Below are 20,779 nucleotides of genomic sequence, written 5' to 3' on the forward strand. Positions count from 1 at the left end.
GAAGCGACGGCTGTATATATAGCTCCGCACTCTCTGTACCGACGCCGCCGGCGCTGCTGCTGGGCCAGAGGCGTGGTTACACGTGACGTCAGGACTCGTTGTTCTATTTGTCGAGCGCCGCGAGCGCGCGAGCCCGAAAGCGGAAGAAAAAGGAGTATGGTATACGAGCTAGAGAGAGTATAAGCGAGATAGAGAAAGGGTTGATGCGTGGGGGAGGGAATCGCTGTGTTTTCTGTCCCCGCTATGTTTCATAAATCAGCGAAACAAACGGAACGCCGACGTGTCGCTGCATCGTGCGCCGCGCGGATGTGCCGCTGCGGAGAGAGAGAAAGAAGAGATATAGCTAGAACACGATTTTTCTACCCCGCAGGCGGAGACCCCGGACTCCGCTTTCTCTCTCTCTCTCTCTCTTGCTCTCTCTCGATCTCTCTCTCGATTTCTCTCGCGCTGAATGTGTAATTTCATTTCGCCCGGACCTCGAGATTTTCGTCCTTTTTCTCGCTCAGACAGAGGGAAAAGTTGGAGCGCGACAAAGATTTTTAACGAGCAGAGCCCGAGATTAATTGTTACGTAATTAGCGAGAAAAGACAGAAGAGCTGAGAAAGAGAGTTTTTCCGGATTGAATTATCGGCGAATTGGGACACACGGCGCCGGCTCGTGACGGGGAAATTGATACACGCGCGCGAGAATTATTCGCCTTTGACTTTGAAGCCGTGCGCACGCCAGTACACGAGTGACGATAATGATGACGTGCGGAGTATAGAGCAGCAGCAGTAGTAGAGCAAAAAAAAAAACAACAATTTGCCCTTTGGCCCGAGAGCGATAACAAACGAGACAGAGCGGAACAGCCACGCCGTGCGCAATAAACGGTTTAGCCCAGCAAGTGCGCGCGCCGATCTGTTTGATGCATATTGTACGACCTATTTCGGCTGTGAGCTTTTTATTCTCTCTCCCTTCCCGTCGACGAATGTTGCAACTCGTCGGCCGCATCAGCGCGGCCGAATTTAACGGCGAACAAGTTTCGAGGACAACGCGCGCATTAATAAAAAAACCTCGCTGCTCATAACCTTTGTGCATTTTGCGCCGCCGCGCCGATAGTCGTGCGTTAAAAAACGAGTTAGCATCGGAAGGGATTATTCGAAAGAAGTTAGCTTTCCCGATTAAAATACGTCAGTGTACGATTGATGCACGATTCGCCGATTTTTCTGCAGCTAATGGAAAAAACGCGCACGCACCTTCGCGCGCGCGCCGACAATTATGAGCGAAAGAAATCAAAAAGCGCGCGGCGAGCTTTTCAGGACGACTGCAAGCGGAGCTGACATCAGCGCGGAAAGCTTCAAAGGTGCGGAGAAAGAGCGAGTGCCTGGTAAGCACGGACCGCTGCTGCCTTTTTTCTTCTCCTCGACTGCAGCTTTCTCTCGGCTTTGAGAATTTTTGTTCAGAGAGTGAGGTCTTCCGCGTGATTAATTTTTAATTCGGGGCCGAAGTTACGCGGACGTTCGTTTTTTTCCTCGAATTTTCGGCGAGAGGCTTCATTATACACGCGCGGCCGCGCGCATTCTTTCGCGTAAATCAAAGTTAGGGTAATGGGCCGCGTTTCGGAAAGTTATGGAATGCAAATCTCGAGATTTGCGGGGGATGCACATGTGCGCGTCTCTCTCGGCCCGGCAAGATTTAGGAACTTAATTAAATTTTAGATATATCGTCGGGACAAATGAAGACGCTGCACAGTTGGTAGCCGTAACGGCGGGAATAGTTTGCGTGTCCGGACAGCGCGGAGTTTGTCCATTAGTTTGATTTCAAATCCACGCACGGTATAAATTCAAAACTCGAAATCAGCAAAAAGCTCCCGATTAGATTTCAAGCATAAAGCTCGTCATGCGCGAGCTTCGAACTTGTTGGGGAATCTCAAAATAGGAGATATCCCGGAATAAAGCTCGATCTCGCGTATTCCGGGCGAAATCAGGCACCGTCGCCGGCGTCGTAGTGGCGCATCGTCCACGCGGAGCCACCGTCGCTGCTGGATGCTAGCCCATGCCCAGGAATCAATATGATATGCCGTGCAGCCGCTCGCTCGCGCAGACGGAGCAGCGCATGGGGCCAGCGCACTGCCTGCACATCCTCTCTCTCTCTCTCTCTCTCTCTCTCTCTCTCTCTCTCTCTCTCTCTCTCTCCCACACTCGTGAATCCCGTCCTCTACACACACGAACACACCCCCGCACACACGTGTAACTTATCGGGCGAATGCACGATTTCGCCCCGCAGCAGCGAGAGATCAGAGGGCCGTTATCGCGTATTGGCCTCAGCCCGATCTACGGACAATAAAACGTCTTGCTCGCCTTTTAAGAGGCTCTCGCCATACACCGCGCGGCGCGCGGCTGAATATTAAAGCTCGAGGGAAAGAGAATCGAAAATCGTTCGACAATCAGGAACAATAGTCCCTTTCAATCTCTCAAAACTGACGGCCAGATGCAGCAGCGCTGGTATATAGGTAGCAAGAACGACTGCAAAGCCAAAAATGGGCTACATGTGTATAGTCGCGAAAAAGCTCCGCTGCGGAGAGTGAGAGAGCAAAGTGTAAAGAGAGCGCGCAGGGCGCGGAGGAAGTCTTCGGGGGCTGCAGCAGTAGCGGCAGCGCCTGGCTTTCCAAAAGCCGGCCCTCTCTCTCTCTTTCTCTCTCGCTCGGCATATCGATCGGCAAATGAAAGCCGTGTGCGGGCGATGCGCGCGGACCTATTTTCTCTGTCAAGCTGTTTGCGCGCGAGCGAGTGAGCGAGCGTGTAGTAGCTGCCGCCGCCGCCGCCGCTGCTGCCTATACACAATGTTTTGCGATGAGGATTCTGGCCCCCGGCCAACTTCATTTCGAATGGACGTATTACATCATGAGTTTAGTGAATCAATGTTTTCTCGGCGCACATATAGCGGGCGAGTATACGCGCTAGAGAGGAAGACACATACTATCCGACGGATCAAGGGTCGTATACCTATCGCTGCCGCTATCTGCGATTGATGGCTGAAAATTATGCGCGAAAGAATATACGTATTATAGGTTAAATATATCCGCGTCGCTCGGGCGGATGCGCAGGAATTTACGAGTGTTGTCCTGTCCCTCCAACGCCAGCTGCGCGCGCGCTAATTACCGCCGGCGAAGATTTACATTCATGCTCGGCCGAATATCTCTGTCTATTTGCAAATGTGTTGACGGGGCTGCGCTGCGCATCGCCGGCAGCGGCGCTTTCGCTCGCTCTCTCGCGATGAAATGTACCAAATGAAGTTTACAGACCTTTAATCAATCGGATTCCGACTCGCCAATCCGCTGTTCAATGCGGCGTACGTATATATACGGATACGCGCGCATAACAATAGATCCGCGCGTTATTGCCGGTACACGTATACTCCGAGTGTACGCGCGGCTCGCCTATACGTCCGGAAAAATCGTTTACTCGTGTGTCGAGTCCTTCTCTCGTCGTCCTATACACGTCTATAGAGTTATCTCGCGCGCGAATTGTTATTTCAATTATTTCGCTACGCGGAAGGGGGGTCATCGAGATGTAATTATACAACGATTATTATTGCGGTCCAGAAGTTAACGCGCGTGAAAAGTCAGCGCGTTTAATCGACGCTGAGGGCAAATCATATACCGTGTGTATACGGGCTGGATTCTTTCGGGGGATTCCGATGCGGTATTATATCGGATTCGAGCGACCGAAACTCAGCGAGCCGATATCAGCGCATTAATTAAAGTTCGCGCGACGCACGTACATTTTATAAACAAATGAGTCGCGTGAATAAATTCCGCCGGCGAAAAATCACCGCTACACGCATCACAAACGCGATTCGAATTGCAAGCCCGAGAGAGAACCCGGGAATCACTCGAGCCGACGCAATAAAATACACACACCCAGAGCTTCGCCAAAGCTTTGCTCGCATATACAGCGAGAGAAGAAGAAGAAGCGGAGGCAGCAGCAACCCGAGAGTGAGCACATTATCATAGCCAATAAAATATACGATAAAGTGCAAAGCAAGCGAATTCCGGGCCGTGTAAGATCTTTCTCTTAGGGCAATACAATGGGGCGCTCTACGCTCACTCCTGCGCGCGTATAGATTCCGCGCACCGCAAGCTCTCCTCGCCCCGTCGTCGGCTGTTTATACGAGACTTCGGTCAATACTCCTCGTAATTATCATATAAAAGGATCACCGCTCGACGGAGAGGAGGAATTCTTCGAGCGACTCGTCGTCGTCGTCGATGGAAATCGAAAAAGGGGAAGTATCTACGTTATACAGCATATCACGATTTATTGATTGCCCCATAGTAATCGAAACACTCGTATTTGACTATCGAACGCGGCGTAGTTTGAATGTTAAAATATACCCCTTTCTCTCTCTCTCTTACGGATTTATGTCGAAGATCGAAGGTACAGCGAAAAATAACGCGGGCACACGATAAAACCTCGCGCGTCGGACTGTAATAAAGCAATCTCTCGGAATATATGGATTCAATAAAGCGTGCTCTGCACACACACACACACACACACACGCACACACACACAGATCAGCAAGAGCCTGGCTCTCCTAAAAATTTTTCATTTTGCGCGAAATGCTGTTATAAATAATGCATACACGCGTACACACGAACGCGAAGCGCGAGCTTTGTATAATAAATACGGACTTGTGCACTGCAGTGCGCAGGGCGACGCGATTAATGGCGGCGCAAAAAAGCAGAGAGAGAGAGAGAGATTGCGCGCGAGCGGTGTCGTTTGAGCCGCGCGGCTCAAGTTAGCGGAAAGCTCGGTCTAACTTGCTCCACAGAGTGTCCGTGTTTGTGTATACGCGTATGTATATTATACAGACGCACACACTCGGTCCGAAGGAGCTTAGTCGAGCTTAGTTTGAAACTCAAACGTTTTTGCCGCCGCCGTGTAACGAGCTAGGATTTCCGGGGAAACGAATCGTTTCTACGCAGGTTTAAAAATTCATCAAGGCCTGCTGCGTGCAACTAGTAGAGAAAATCAACATCCCCCACCGACGCGTCTTCTTAATGGAGGAGACAGAAAAACTGCTTATTGCCGCGCTAAAAAGACGCACGAGCTATGTATATTTATTCGGAGCGCGCAAGCTCGAAAAGCTGCTTCTTTCAGCAATATGAAACTGTGCACACAGCAGCGCGAGGCAGTTTCATCCGTAGCGCATGAGAAATGAGGATCAGCTGTATAGAGAGAGAGAGAGAGAGAGAGAGAGAGAGAGAGAGAGAGAGAGAGAGAGAGAGAGAGAGAGAGAGAGAGAGAGAGAGAGAGAGAGAGAGAGAGAGAGAGAGAGAGAGAGAGAGAGAGAGAGAGAGAGAGAGAGAGAGAGAGAAGGGGCAGTTCTCTCGCGCTCTCGTGACGAGCTGACGTTAATCCCATTAGGTACGTGACAAAAAGCGAGTAGCGAAGCGATCGCTCAGGTCTTTAGCGTTGCGAGAGCGAGCGGCCCCCGCATAATTGATATGCTTGACTCCTTCGGGCTGTGCGATCGGCCGGCTAAACTTTCGGCCGTTATATATATACACAGTCTCTCCAGCTATACACACATACATAGATATACAGATCGACGCTGCAGTGTAAAGCTCGCACGCGCGTCGGGGGGATCGAGCTTTCGAGCCCTATCTGGAAATTGAATCTGCTGACCTGGCACATACGTGGATGGATGCGCGAGCTCTCGGCTTTTAATCTCGGGCATTTTTATAGCGAGAGCGAGTAGGGTTCTTACCTTCGCTGAGCTTTAGGCATATAATGATTTGTTTAGTGGGTCAGCTGGCAGTGAAAAAGCGGCGACGTCGAGCTTTTAAGCTGTGGAAAATGTAATCCGCTCTCTATCAGCGGGCATTAATCGGCGGGAGAACGACTCGCCGCGTATACTCTGAGAGGCTCCTCTGCGGAGAGATTCGTTAACTTTAATTCGACGGCGACGCGTATATCGCGTAAATCCCCGAGATTGCAAGCTCGCGCGCGGAGGGAGCGAGGCAAACTTCAATCGAATCAACCCTGACGGCGCGGCGTCGCCGTTTAGATTAGAAATATATTGCGCGACTACTCGTACGTGTGATGGCGAATTTCTTATCTCGGCGAATTTATCCCACGGGACGAGCTACTTCGACTATACACTATTTTCCGCGCAAGTATCGCGTCGGGCCAATTAAATTATTCATATCGCCTCGATGACAACGAGAGAGATAGACGCGAGGCTATAATACGCCACGGATATGGGATACGATATGTTTAAAGCTCGCCTTAAATATTCATCCGCGCGCGGTGCGGAGGAGGAGCTCTGGTTCGCGGAAAAGCACAGCACTCGATAGTAGCGAGAGGGACTTTTTTCCTCCGGGAGAAAAATAGATTTCGCGATAAAAGGGATATTCGCGGAATGTAAAATTCCGGGGCAGGAGGGAGAGCGGTGCCGGCGCTGCGGTAGGTACGTACGTAACGGCGGATGTTTTGATTTAGTAGTAGTTTGAGAGAAAGAGCGAGCGAGCGAGAGAGAGAGAGAGAGAGAGAGAGAGAGAGAGAGAGAGAGAGAGAGAGAGAGAAAGTTGGCAAGCTCGTTGGAGCCGGGCCAATATTTTTATGTTATTCTTTCCCGTCCGGCCGTATGACTCCGTGACTGCGCAAGTGACGGCTTAAATGCCCTGCACTGCGCGCGCGAGACGATGTCATCGAAAAGTCAACTCGCCGGCCCTCTATATATGAATTCAATTAAGCTCATTCTCATTTTCCCGGAATCTCGAGCAGAGAGAGAGAGAGAGAGAGAGAGAGAGAGAGAGAGAGAGAGAGAGAGAGAGAGAGAGAGAGAGAGAGAGAGAGGGGGAGAGAGAAAGGGAGAGAGAGAGAGAGAGACGGGAAGAATGGATTTTTTGCCCTTCGAGAATTCGACTACGTCATGTTTTGTGAGCGCGCGAGTGAGAGAGAGAGAGCGTCACGCGAAATTAATTTTCCGAGCCTGAGCGAAATTTCGAGGAGCTTGCGACGGCGCCGCGGAGAGAGCAGCTGTTTTTCTTTAAAAATTGATGCGTTTTCGAAATGAGCGACGTGTAGCGTAAGAAACTCGACGGCGATGATGTAGCGATAAATTAACCGCGCGGAAGGAGCTCCTCCTCCATCATACAACACGTGCGACGAAAAAAGCTCGCGTAATCAAATAAACTATATCCACAGCTCCCTCGAGCGGTAGTAAACAAGGAGCCCCAGCAAAGTGACATATCCGCAGCTTCGGCAAACAATAAACCTCTCTGTCTCTCCTGCATCGTGATCACTACGTACTATACTACCATAGGTGTATACACGAATAAACGTCGAAAGCTCGCACGCCTGGATTTGCCGCTGGCTCAGCTGAATTATTAGCAGCGGGAGCAGCTCGTAAGCAATTTTTGCAGCGGCACGAGTGCGCCGTAAAAATTTCTCGAGACGGCCAGTGCTCGTCGACTTTTTCCCGTATAAGACCGCGCTGGGTTAACAGCGCCCGTAAAATTTAGCCGAATTCACGGCGGCGGCAGTAGCAGCAGCCAAGTTCCTTCTTTACGGGGGCGAACCGGGGCGTTGAGTGCCGCCGCTGCCGCGCTCGATACACGCACGCGGCTAGCGCACAGCACCCCCTCGTGTATACGTGCGCTTTATTTATTATCGTCCAAGTACACGCCAGATTAAATCGGATCGGAGAGTTATCATACGGAGCTTGCGCGATTTCGCAGTCGAGATAGCTGCGTACATACAGGTATACTCGCTTCGAGACAACGGGAGGATGTCGTCCGGGAATGTCGTGGGCGAATCCTCACGTGCTTTCGCGCCCGGAGAATGTCGGCCGCAGAGCGAGAGAGCGTTATCCGCGGTATGCCCGCGAGCTTGCACAGCTAGGCGTGGCTATCGAGCTTTATCGTTCGTAGCTGCTGCTGCAGCCTCGGAGAGAGAGAGAGAGCGCGCGGGGTATAGGAGCTCGGTCACGCGATTAAAGTACTTAATCGCCGCGTGCGCGGCTCTGTAATAATAGCTGCAGTGCCCTTCTTTTAGCCCGATTCGAAAATTCCGCGCTACTCCGTGCAGTTGGCCGAGTTCTCGGGCCGATCTCTCTCTCTCTCTCTCTCTCTCTCTCTCTCTCTCTCTCTCTCTCTCTCTCTCTCTCTCAGCCCTGTTATATAGCCGATGTGCGGGAAGTTTGTTGAGTTTGAGCTAGCTAGTTGGCTGGTTCGTTAGCTGGGCTGGCTGATTATATAATTTTCCAGAGGAGCGCGCGCGCGTCTTACCAATCCCGGGCACTACTACTGCCGGCGGATTCAGAGCTTCATCATTACGCGAATCCACCGTAGCGTAGGAGAAGACGGTTGATCAATTTTTTACGTTATGTACACAGCATTTCCAGCCTTGCGAAATTCCGTTAGACAGCTTAGGGCTTGCACAGACCAGCTATCCATGTATAAGCGTTCATCCGTCCGGCCAAAGCTCTCGGCCATTTTCTGGAATCCTTTATTATTCCGCGAGAGTGCTGGTCAATCTAGCTAATCCGCCGCACACGCGGGATCATAATGTGCGGTTCGGATGCTAATGAAAAGTCCACTCGGCCGCATCATCGGGAATAAACAGCAGCAGCAGTAGCAGGCGCTGGATCGTATTAGTTCGCGCGCGAGAAATCGAGGAGCCATCAGCGTATCTCTCATCGAGGGACAAAAAAAGCACCGAGAGCCGCAACAACAACAACAGCAGCGGCAAACCGACAGGCCGAAACCGCAGGCCGCAGAGAGTGAGAGAGCGGCCAAAGTAAAGTTGCAAAGTCAATAACTAAACAAAGCGGAACTGGCGCGTACAACTGCCGCGGCCGTCGTTGCTCTTACGTAAGTGTCAGGAGGCGTCGGCGGCGGTGCAAAGAGCAAAAAGGATACTCCAGCCGGAAAGTCGGCAACTAACGAGTTATGGAGCGCGGCAGCTGCGCTGCTCCAGCTCTCCCTCTCTGCACTCGTATCGGCTAAACAAGAAAAGCTCCTTGCGAGATGGATACGTAATCCACAAGGAGGAGCGAGCCGTCAGAATCGACAAGTAGAGATCAGCAGCAGCAGCAGCAGCAGCAGCAGCAGCAGCAGCAGCAGCAGCAGCGAAGCAGCCGCCAAAGGAAATGGGTCGTGCTAAAGGTTCATTAGGGCAGGCGGCAGCGGCGGCGGCTATACGGCAGCAATCTGACCCGAATTCATATTTTGCAGCAGCAGCGAGCGAGCGAGCGCGAGAGAGAGAGAGAGAGAGAGAGAGAGGCGCGGGCCTCGACACGGGGGTGGCGGCTGGCGCGGCCCGGGCTCGCGCGAGGACGATGACAGGGTTCCGCCAGAGGGAGAGAGAGCGAGCGAGATAGGAGTCGAGTGGGGCGCGACTCTGTACACGCCGGAGTAGGGCAGGATCGCTGCCGCCGCCGCTGCTGCCTCCCTCGATATCTCACGCACACCCTCTCTATATATACGCTCGCGCGCGGAGCAAGGGTCGCTCGCAGGTGGCGCGAGCGTCGCCGGCGGCGGCTGCCGCGGCGCTTCTTCGCCCCACCGAGAAAGAGAGAGAGACTGGGAGAGCAGCGGGGATGCGAACGCGGCTGAAGCGATCCGCACAGTGCGGGCCTGGACGGCCACCCAGTAGTACGCTCGCGTTTTGGCCAGACAGCCGCGCGCTCTCACTCTCTCCTTTTCCCCGCCGTTGCTGCAGAGAGAGAGAGAGAGAGAGAGAGAGAGAGAGAGCCCGGCGGCCCCTTCCACCCTCGCTCCGAGCACTGACACCAGCGAGTCCTTCCGCGCCGCCGCCGCCGCCGCCGCCCTTCTTCCTTCCTTCCTTTATTCCTTTCGTGCTCCTTTACCGTCTGGCGGCGGCGGCGGTAGTGGCGACTCTCCCCCAAGAGAGGGACAGAGAAAGAGACTACTAGTGCAGGGGCGAAGACGAGAGGGACTGCTGCAACGGACCTGCCGCAACCCGAGACAGTAGCGGCTTACCGTCGACGCTGACAAGGTCGCTCCCTCGATTTTAACTAAGCATTCTCGCTCGCTGCTCATTTCTCGCTAGCCGCTGCTTAGAGTATACCACGTAATATCGCTCGCGCGCACTTCTGCCAGTAGAATACTCCAATCCGCTTTGCCGACGCACATTCGCTTTGCTTCGCGAGCTTGCAGACGTACCGAGGCCGATAAAGCTCTCCGCGAAGAACAGAAGAAGAAGAAGAAGAAGTGGAGGAAGCCGGAGAAGATTAGCGTGACGGAATAATAAAACGGTAACAATAACAGGTTGCGAAATTGCGGGGAGAGAGAGAGAGAGAGGTGTTGGCTTTTGCTCTCCTCCTCCTCCTCATCCATACACCGGCGCTATCTCCGACCATCTCTCTCTCTCTCTCTCTCTCTCTCTCCCTCTGCCCTCCCTTGATCCCGCGCAGCAGCAGCGCCTCCCCTCGCACGCCCCCCCCTCTCCGCGACCCGGCGACGGCGGCGGCATAGCGGCGGCGCCGCGACGGAGACGTCTGCCGCTCCGACTCTACTCGCTCGGCACCGCTCTGCGCGGGATCCTTTTAGTGTCTCTCGGTGCACTTTTTAAGCTCGCGTCGTCCTGCCACGGGACACAGCGACTCTAACCTCTCGAATCGATCGGCCCTCGCTCGGCGATGCATCGATGACTCGAAGATTCCAAGGGAAGAGAACGGGGCGCAGTCCATTGTGCCAAGAAGGAAGAGAGCGAGACTCAAGACACGGAAGTGATGACGACACGCGAACGCCGCGATTTTTCACATTCGAACCGCCGACGTCGCGAGTCGTCGTCGAGGTCAAGTACGAGTTAGCGTAGACGCTGTATACGCATATCGCGCGAGAGGTCAAGGATATGGATATAGAGAGAGAGAGAGAGAGAGAGAGAGAGAGAGAGAGAGAAAGAGAGAAAGAGAGCGAGAAGGAAGAGGCGAGCTTTTTCTAAAATTACTGCCGGCGCAGCGTGTGGGATATTACGCGAGAGCCGACGGAAATCCTCACAGTGAGTGAGAGGCAGAGACGGATCCACTGCGCAACCAAGAGAGAGAGAGAGAGAGAGATTTTTGGTGTGCCAAGTGTACGAGAATAGACGGCCGGAAAAACTCTCTCTCTCGCGTGCGCGCGCGCGCGCCCGCTCTCAGTGCGATGATTTTGACTTTGGACGTAAGAGCCGCCGTCGGAGAGGAAGAGTGAAAGAGACGCGCAGCGCTGCGGAGTGCCAGCAAGAGCTATACTTCTGCATAGCCAGACTCAGGCCCACACACACACACAGACAGACAGACTCAAGCATGAAGGTATGAGCCGCGAGTGCACGAAAGAATATCGTAATCATCCTGCATGTGAAATATAAGCGCATATACGTGCGATATCTGTGTGTAGAGCTATAGAAAGAGTACGTATGCGGAGACGAGAGAAGCTCGCACGTTCCGCTCTCGCTATATTTAACACTGGCGTCTCGTGTTACTCGCGCATGTTGCCGAGGCTCGAAATAGAGAGTGTATGTGTGCGAGAGTGTGTGCGTATGAGAGAGAGAGAGAGAGAGAGAGAGAGAGTGTGTGAGAGAGAGGCTCCTGAACCGCGAGCGCGCGCGCGGGGATAATATCTCGAAGCTTTAGCCCGCAAGCCAAGTTAACCGAGCATGTGCGCGAATGCCGCGAAGCTCTCTGCATGATAGTCTCGGTGCGTGCGCGAATTTTTCACAAGAGTAAAGGACAGTGCCGTTGTACAGACTGCGACAGGACAAGAGGATACGCAGAGCCAAGAGAGAAGAAAGCTCCGACGGATCACACGTAATGTTAAGCTTAGCTGGTTGAACACGGGTCAAATATAACGCACGATTGACGCATTTGGTCCCCTTCAACCAGCTGTAGTTGACATTAGTCTTCAACTGTGCACGAGTGTCAAGAGCGAGAAGCTGGCGAGAAGCGACGACGTATAATAACATTGTATACATAATTATATTGTTGTCCACGGCTGCGATTTGTTATGTTACGTAAACGACGCGCGTGCGAAGTGAAGCTCAATTTTATGTACAAAGCGAGAGAGAGAGAGAGAGAGAGAGAGAGAGAGAGAGAGAGTCTCGCTCCCTCGATTCAAAGTTGGTGCACGAGGAGACGAGAGCGACTCGAGTTTACACGCTAAATATAAAAGCCAATTACCGCGTGCGCGGGCCAAGTTTTCTCTCTCCTCTCTCCAGCTCGTTGTTGCAACACACACACATGCACACTCGTTATACACACATCTGCCAAATTGATCGAGTAGTTTCCGACTAGGCCCACGCGATCCTCGTTGTGCGAAAATTGCTGGTTGCAAAGGGTATGTGCGGCATGGGTATATGGGTGTGTGTAGCAACGACGAAGCTGCAATTAGGCGAATTTTCGTATTCGCGACGAGGGCTTATGTAAGAGGTAACGCGCGTCTTTTTTATCTCACACTCACATACACGTATGTAGAAGTGCGAGAAAAAAGAGAACAGCGAAAAGAGGGAAAGAGATCGTGATCTCCGCCACGCCTTAGTTAAGTTAAGATGGCCACTTTGAGCTTTAATTGTCGCTGATCGGCGTTCCTGGTCTCTCCACCACGTCGTCGTCGTCGTGCCGCCTGCGCCGTCCTCCTCGTCGCACATGAAAGGCTCCGGGGGCAATTTGTCGGGCGGCGGCCGACGCGAGACAATGAGACCGAGGGCCTCTTCAGCTCTTCTTCCCTCGCGCGCTACTCCGCCCTATCTTCTCTTTCAAAAATGAAAGATGCAAGCGACGAGCTTTCCTTCGCCTCCTCTTTGTGTGTGTCTGTCTCTCTCTCTCTCTCTCTCTCTCTCTCTCTCTCTCTCTCTCTCTCTCTCTCTCTCTCTCTCTCTCTCTCTCTCTATCTCTTTTACTGCGTACGTATATGTGTATCGATCGCTGGAGTATATAATATAAGGGCTATAACACAGCCAGGGCACGTGTGAGTCTGAACGCGTAGTACGCCGCCTTTTTCGCACATAAATTAGGCATGAATGAAGCTGCGCGACGTGTCGCGAGATAACGACGCGTGTCTTGAAAGCCCGTGTGTATGTGAGTTCGGAAATGGCAGGACACGAAGCTACTGCTTCGGGCGATGTTCGCTCTGTGCAAAGTTCGAGGCGGCCGAAAGATCCGAATTTCGAACTCCGCGTTTCTGTTTCCGTAGACTTGTCCGAGAATTATTGTCCAAAGTTTGCGAGTGTTTCTCTCGGCCCCAGCTCTCTACGGGGTAAATATTGTTTTTCGACGCGGCGAATTTCGAGGTTGGCAAGTTTAATTGGATCGCCTCGATACGCGCGGAAATGAGTTGGCGCTCGTGTGTGTGTGCACTGTATACGCGAAAAAAGCGCGATGTCTGACCCGGAGATTAACCCACTTTTTAACTTTTTAGATTATCAGCGAACGAACACGGGATACCAAAAAATAAAACACGAGAGAACCACTATACCGTATCTTAGCTCTTGTGCGGCTGCTCTCAATATACTGTATCACTATGTACATCGAAGCTCTCGCTCTCCCGCTCGTTTTAATGAACACTATCGATATTCGGTTTCGAGCGACACCCTCTTGTAATACCGTCTACAATCGATTGCATACTTATTGAGTTTCGGTAATTAGTCACAACTGGTGCAGCTTGTATACAACACACTTCAGCGAGACTTCACTGTACAGTACGTGTGTGTGTGTGTGTGTGTGTGTGTGTGTGAGAGAGAGAGAGAGTATATATAGCGTTCGTTTCCCGATTTATTGACAGCTATTAATAGCAATGAGTCGCGCGAGCGATTATAGATTCGATTTCACGTATACTTGTGCGACACGCGGCTCAAGCTATTTTATGCATACATAAATACGCGGTCAAGTTTAATACTGAGCCATGGATTATTTGGAATTGCTGCTGAGAGCGGAGAGTGGATTTCGCACTCGATATTCTACAATTGCTTCGTAGCTGATTCCTCAACGGCCGAGTTCATTTAATTCTGAAGATCGTATTATCAGCGGTATAATTGGATTATGCATTTATGTAAAAATTGATTGATATTACCGATAATTCCAGGAATGCATATTTCCTAATTAGCATGAACGATAATAACATTAACGCGGGCTGTTTATGCCGAAATTGTTTATAGCGCACGATACTATTGTGAAAACTAATTAATTTATGTTCTTTCAATAAAACTGTTTGTATATAATTAAAATGCAAATGTGACAAGGCTTTAATCTATCACGTTGATCCTCCTCGAACTGAAACTTATTTAGAAAATATCTCACATTGAATAAACAGCATACTATTGGATATCCGCTTATATAAAGAGTTATTTTAATGCTCATCATTTTGAGACACGTTGATGTTCATAAAATGTACGCGAATTCCGAAGAGATTCGTCGATGGCGTACGAGTACTGCGGCATACTTCATGCGCATTAAAAAAAAAGTAACGCTAAACATTACAAATTTATTTCCGTTAAATACTTTTCACGTCGATAAATTCTTCGGTCGCGCAGCAGTCGCGAGAAAATAAATTGATTGAAACGTAATTTGATTTTACTTGAAAGGAAATAAAAGATGTATTGAGAGAAAGAGAGAGAGAGAGATCTATTTTCATCTTTCAAAATATGTTGACTAGATGGCTTTTGAATACCTCAAACTCACCCTAATGCACTCTTTTCATCCCCCGTACGCTCCATTGCGGATCAGTTGATAGATTGAGCCCTATATGGTTTCTATTCTCTCGATAAAATCCCCTATATAGTCTCGATTCTTTTTGGTATCGCGACAAAACCCCTCTAATGCCACGTTATTATATTTTATATCCATATAAGTAATATGTGCAGCAAATAACAATTTTGTTTTTACTTCCGAGATAGAATTCCAGCAAGACGAGAGTTTACTTTAGCACTCAGAGTCAAAGGTAAAGAATCCAAGAAGGGTCGGGGCGCGTTTTTAACCAGAAGGAAAGTGAACAATGGAGAAGTTTAACCCGTCAAGTTATCTTTGATGAAGTTTGTCGACAATGAAAAAAGTGCTTCGGGAAGAGGAAGGGGCGATGAGCTACCAAAGTCACCCCTTTCAAAGATAAATTTCGCACCGCGTACCTCTCGACTCGACTCGAGTGTTTTCTTTTCCGCCTCGAAAAACAGAAGCCGCGTATCAACCAATCAACTTTTACCAAAAACAAGCGAAAATCCCATAAATTCCAGCAGATCCATTTTGCAAAAAAAAAAAAAAAAAAAAATACGAGCCACGCGGGCGTTATCGACACTCCAAGGCTGCAGCGCATACCTCGAGAGTTCTTTTTTTAGCGGAGCGCGAGAAAACGTCGAGAACAGGGTATACGTACTCCTGGGTGCGCCATATTCCGCAGAGCTATGGGCGGGGTTGCACCAGCCGCAACTAATTCTCGAATCGGGCGCCTTCGCGAATGCCGTTTGCGCTATATACTATACACTTCTGCGGTTTTATCGGCTGTTTTCTCTTCCTCTCTCTTTCACGCGGGCGCGAGCGCGCGCCTGCGATGTTATTTTTATAGACCAGCACAAGAGAGAGAGAGAGAATGACTCGAATATTTCAGCTGCGCGCTCGCGACGAAAGTTTGAGTCACGTCGTCGGGGATTATAAAGGCGGCTAGAGGAAGCTCGTCATTGCGGACAATAAAATGCTTAAGTTTGAATCTTTTATCGGCTGTAGCATGGCAGTGGGCATACGCTCGCACACGAGGATTTCCCGCGGCGAGTCTTCTCTCCCCCGGGGATCCGATCTCTAGCCCCGGGCAGAAGTCGAGACTTTTAACGGAATCGACCGCATTGCTCCCTCGCATTCTCGGCTCTCTATACCTATACACACAGCTTTTGTTTTAAAAGTCCACGCGTGTTTGTGTCCCTCGCTCCGCGCGCGCGAGGAAAAATATTGTTCCATTTTCGCGAATTGTCTTTCTTTTTATCGGGTTTCGCGCGCGCGCGACTCGTTATAAGGAATCGATAAATTTGCCGCCAGCCCTCTCGTGTGCCTTTTTTGGCGGAAAAGGGAATAAAAAACACAGCTACACACGCACGAAGAAGGCGTTGTGCTATTCTACTCACGTATCAGCGCGAGCGCCAGATGATGCAAGGCTCTTTTTCGACTTACCTGGAAAAGAAAAGGCGCAACATTAATAATCAGGAGAAATATGAATTATAAATCAGAGTATACAGCTATATATATATATGGGTGCTGCAGTAGTAAGCGCGGGAGAAGATTGAAGAATAATGCCTCTTTCGCAGATACGCGAACAAAGTGGAAATAAATGGAAGGGAAAAAGAATATTTTAAGACTCTTTTTAAATCGTTATCTAACTCGCGAGAGAGAGAGAGAGAGAGAGAGAGAGAGAGAGGAGGGGCAGGACGAGGACGCTTTTACATTCCGACTGCTGCAGAAAGTGCGCCCTGCAAGAGTGATCGAGTTTTTAAGCACTGTAACTCTTAGCCTCCGCGGAAAACAAATTTCTCTCTCGTCCCTCGTCTTTTTCCGCGTTCTTTATTGCATAGCTAAATTTAGTAGTCGAATTACTTTCTCCGACTTAATTCCGACTTTTTATCATGTTACCATCCTCGCGAGCGTTATAACCGCGCTTCTTCCAGCTCTATGCTCTTCGAGACTTTTTGCTCTCCCGTACGCGCGCGACTGCACACTCGCATCTCTCTCTCTCTCTCTCTCTCTCTCTCTCTCTCTCTATCTCTCTCTCTCTCTCTCTCGTTCTTTATATCTTCCTTCTCGGCGTTATTCTTTAAAGCCATCCAGCATCAACTTTTGATACGAGATAGCGACGTCGTTCGAGGATTAAGCTCGGGAAAGCTCCCGCGCACGTATACACACTTCATCAAACGCTATACAGAGTAAATAAAAATTAGAGAAAATCAGCGTCATACCTATTTAAGCAGTGTGCGCTCGCTCTCTCTCTCTCTCTCTCTCTCTCTCTCTCTCTCTCTCTCTCTCTCTCGCGGCTAATTACCGCAATTCGGGCTAATGTCTTTTTTACGACACAGCACACACAGAAAGCTCTGGCCAAGACAACGGGAATAACGAATAACGCGTTCGTACAACACAGCGTCACCGCACGTAAACTCGTTCGATGTGTATTTGCGCGAGCGAGCTTGCAATGCGATTAGTAACGAGCCGAGCTATGTAACAACGCTGCCTCGAGGCGGATCCTCTCTTCTTTTACAATTCTTCGCGGCCTCTGCACTGTGCAGTACGTGCGATATGCGCTAAATTACGTGGCGCGTCTCTCTCTCTCTCTCTCTCTCTCTCTCTCTCTCTCGAAATAGTCGGCGTATAATCCAAGCGCTCGTTCGCCTCGGGCCAAATAAGCCGAACCCATTCGCTGCGCTCCGGGGGAATCGTGTGTATAGATATACGTTTTTGGCATGACAGGCTGCGCGCTGCAGCTCTAATGTATTAATGCCGATGTTCATGTACACGATACACACTGCGGGGGGATGAAGCTGCGGAGTTTGATTACTTAATTGGTCAGCCTTCCAGCAGCAGCAGCAGCAGCAGCAGCAGCAGCAGCAGCAGCAGCAGCAGCGAATAATAATAATGATAACAGAGAGCGAAAGAGATGAGAGCGGGGTCGAGCGATTCGAAAAGTTGGAATTACTTTCGCCGGGTAATTTTAATACTTCGCCAACTTGCAGCCAGCGCTCGTCGATTTTCGGAAAAGCGCGACGAGTACATCCGCGCGAGAGATAGATCTAGCGCAGCGGACGGGCTTTGTTCGGAATGCGTTTTAAACGCGTGTTACACTGCACGGTATAGGCTCCCTGTCTCTCCCTCGTGAAAACAACGGAAAGGGCGTTTTTGCAGATTACTGGGTCGTGAAAAGAGCTGCTGCTCGCGCTGCAAAACATCGTTGAAGAGCGGAGCGCTCGCGCAGCGTGGAAAACGAGCCTCGCTTTTCTGGAACTAACCTAATTACCGGGCGCCAGCTCTCGCAAGCGCGATTTGGCTAATCGTCAGAATCGATACGTATCTAGACTATGCATATATATATATATATTTTTTATTTTCCCCTTTGTGCGAATTTCCGCCTCCGCTCCGTCGTTCCCTATCTTATTTTTTTTTAGGAGGGATAATATGCCAGCGAGAGGAAGCTTATGCATATTCGCGGAGAAAATCCAATATATATCCGGCCCCGGCATATAATGCAAAGTTATACACACACACACACACACACAGCGATTTCCACGGCGCGGCTTCTCAGATCCATCCTCTCGCCTTTTTCCCTCGTTATCACACTGCCCTTTATCCTCCCTTTCTCTCTGGGTTCATTGCGAGCAGCAGCAGCTCCTCTACGTGTACGTATATAGAGCGGCGGCGGCGGCGGCGACGGGGTAGCAGGTAGTAGGAAGAGGGTATAAGGTGAGCGCATTTCTAATATCTGTCTGGCTGCGCGAGGTCGGGCCGCCGAAAGATAGTCAGACGACTTCGGTATCGTCCCTCTCACTCTTGTGCCCCGAGCCAGAGGTTCTCTCTCTCTCTCTCTCTCTCTCTCGCTCGCTCGCTCGCTCTAGCCCAGCCCTGCCGCCCCGCTCACACCGGGATCAATAATGCAGCAAGCACTCGGGGGGCCCCTACTCCGCGCGCCCGGCGCAACCCCTCCACCGGCTCTGGTAGCGAGCTCCTTCCTTCTCTTTCCTCCGGAAAATCGTAGTAGAACCGTTGCCGGCGTTGCCGGCAACGTTGCCGGTGCTCACCTCCGCAGGCCCCGCGCAGCTTCTGGCTGCATTCAATTGCTCCGCGAGAAAGAGCCAGAGAGGGAGAGATTCCTCTTTCTTTCTTTCCTTCTTCCTTTCTATCTCTCGCTGTCTTTGGCTAGGATTCTTCTTCTTCTTCTTTCTCCTTTCGAGCGCAGTGTCTTTCGACCGGCAAGGCTATATAAGTTATATACGTGTTTGCTGGATATGAAATCAAAACGCGCGACGGACGAACTATGACACACGCTTCCTTCCTTCCTTCCTTCCTCTCTCTCTCTCTCTCTCTCTCTCTCTCTCTCTCTCTCTCTCTCTCTCTCTCTCTCTCTCTCTCTCTCTCTCTCTCTCTCTCTCCGCAGCGAGGTCTTATTCATTCGTCTAGCTTTTATGCTTCTTGTATACATCGAGTCTACGGCAACTTTTCAATGGAACTACTGCTGCGTGACATTTTTACCGGAATGTCTGCCGTCGCCGGGTCTTAATATTCACGATTCGTGTGCGCTGCCACGCGCTCGTGTCTTGGATGACCAATACGCGAGCGTTACTACTTGATACTCCCCGCGTCTCGCGCTCCATCGCTCTGTGTATATAGTTCTGCTTCTCTTTCGAAACGATAATAACAATTCTCGCGGGCGGTTATGTCGGCAGCGAGAGAATACGCGGCGCCGATCGTGAGAGATTCTCTTTCATCTGCTGCTGCAAAGAATACGCCAGAATTTGACGTAACGGCTAGCAGGAGCTCTCAGCTAGCTTCACATCAATTACCGCGTGTATTATTAGTATACGTGCCCCGCGCGGGGCTTATACACGGTGCACAACACGTCGCGACTATTTTTAATTACGCCTCGTCGTCCGTCGGCCTTTGACTCGCGCCATAAATTTCGTCGAATTGCGCGAGCGCGAAAACCCATTGTATTTCTGCCCCTCTCTCACTCTCGCTCGGCCCCGTCCCGCGGCTAATGTAGATTTAATGAAATGTAACGCGACAGTCGGGGGCTGACTTTTTTCTTCAAATTTTTGCAATTTGCGGAGCGACGTCGGAATGTATAGCCCTCCGAACTAATCTTCCGCAGCCGCGTGTGCGATATTATCCATACGCCGCGTGCGGAATGGTCCAAGTTTTTTATTCGCGCGTGCAGAGCTGCCCGACGGTGGAGCGGATAAAAATAAAATAAAAAAGCTCCTTGCAGTATAATTTTTTTAACGAGAGACAGAGAGGTAGAATCCGGCCACCGCGAATGTATATGTGTACATACGCAGTTTCGGTAGCATCCATCGCTTTAAGTTGAAAGTTCATGCATCGCGTATCAAAGGGTAGATCTAAAGCGTATAACGAGAGGCGAGAGCGTCGTTGGGGGCAACAAAAAGCCGAGAGAGATACGGATAGAAAGACACAGTAGAGAGTCGTCGCCGAGAGAACCAATATCGCCGTCACAGCGGCACTCCATTGTCCTTAACTCCCTTTTTAAACGAGAGAGAGAGAGAGAAAGAAGTGCAATGATTACCATCGTAACAAACACGCGATGCTTCAAAAAAAGAGAGCAAAAAAATAGCCGTACAGAGCGGAAGATAAAAAAAGTCGAGCACAGAGAGAATCGTCCCGCGGTGCGCCAGACGCGACGGACAGACAGAGTTTATTCATCGCGAGAGTGAGAGAGAGAGAGAGAGAGAGAGAGTAAAGTTATGGGGGCAGTTATCACCGGGTGATAACTCTTATTGCCGCAATAAAGCCGTGGTGTCGGTTCCCTCGAGGGACGCCAACTGTTCCCTCCAGGCTGTTCTCGTTACCTACCCCTCCGCGACTGTGCCGTGCCATCACACGTTTCAAATGCACCGGACGGACACGACTCTGTCTATATCTGCGGCTCTATGTGCGCGCGGGATAGGGACTATGGAGCGGCGATAATGTATACGCGCGCGCTCGCGTCTAACTGCCTTCACGGGACATCCGTTTCAGATGGAGATTACATCCGAGGAGGATCGAGATTCCGCTTTAATTTCGGCTGAAAAATCGCCCCGAGAGCCGCAGTAGTTGGCTATGA

General features: G+C 50.7%; 1 protein-coding gene and 1 non-coding gene across 3 annotated transcripts in view; one reads left to right on the forward strand and one right to left on the reverse strand.

The window, feature by feature from the left end:
• The window catches only part of LOC100122502 (E3 ubiquitin-protein ligase MIB1), a 48,292-nt gene that overhangs the window by 15,078 nt on the left and 12,435 nt on the right, over positions 1-20,779 (reverse strand). The gene's annotated exons all lie outside the window — the stretch shown is intronic.
• Mir133 (microRNA mir-133) lies at positions 11,798-11,886 on the forward strand. The gene has a single exon (NR_039035.1). It is a non-coding gene; the product is annotated as a microRNA mir-133 (primary transcript).

The sequence above is a fragment of the Nasonia vitripennis genome, chromosome 2 (genome assembly GCF_009193385.2).
Source record: "Nasonia vitripennis strain AsymCx chromosome 2, Nvit_psr_1.1, whole genome shotgun sequence".
Taxonomy (NCBI): domain Eukaryota; kingdom Metazoa; phylum Arthropoda; class Insecta; order Hymenoptera; family Pteromalidae; genus Nasonia; species Nasonia vitripennis.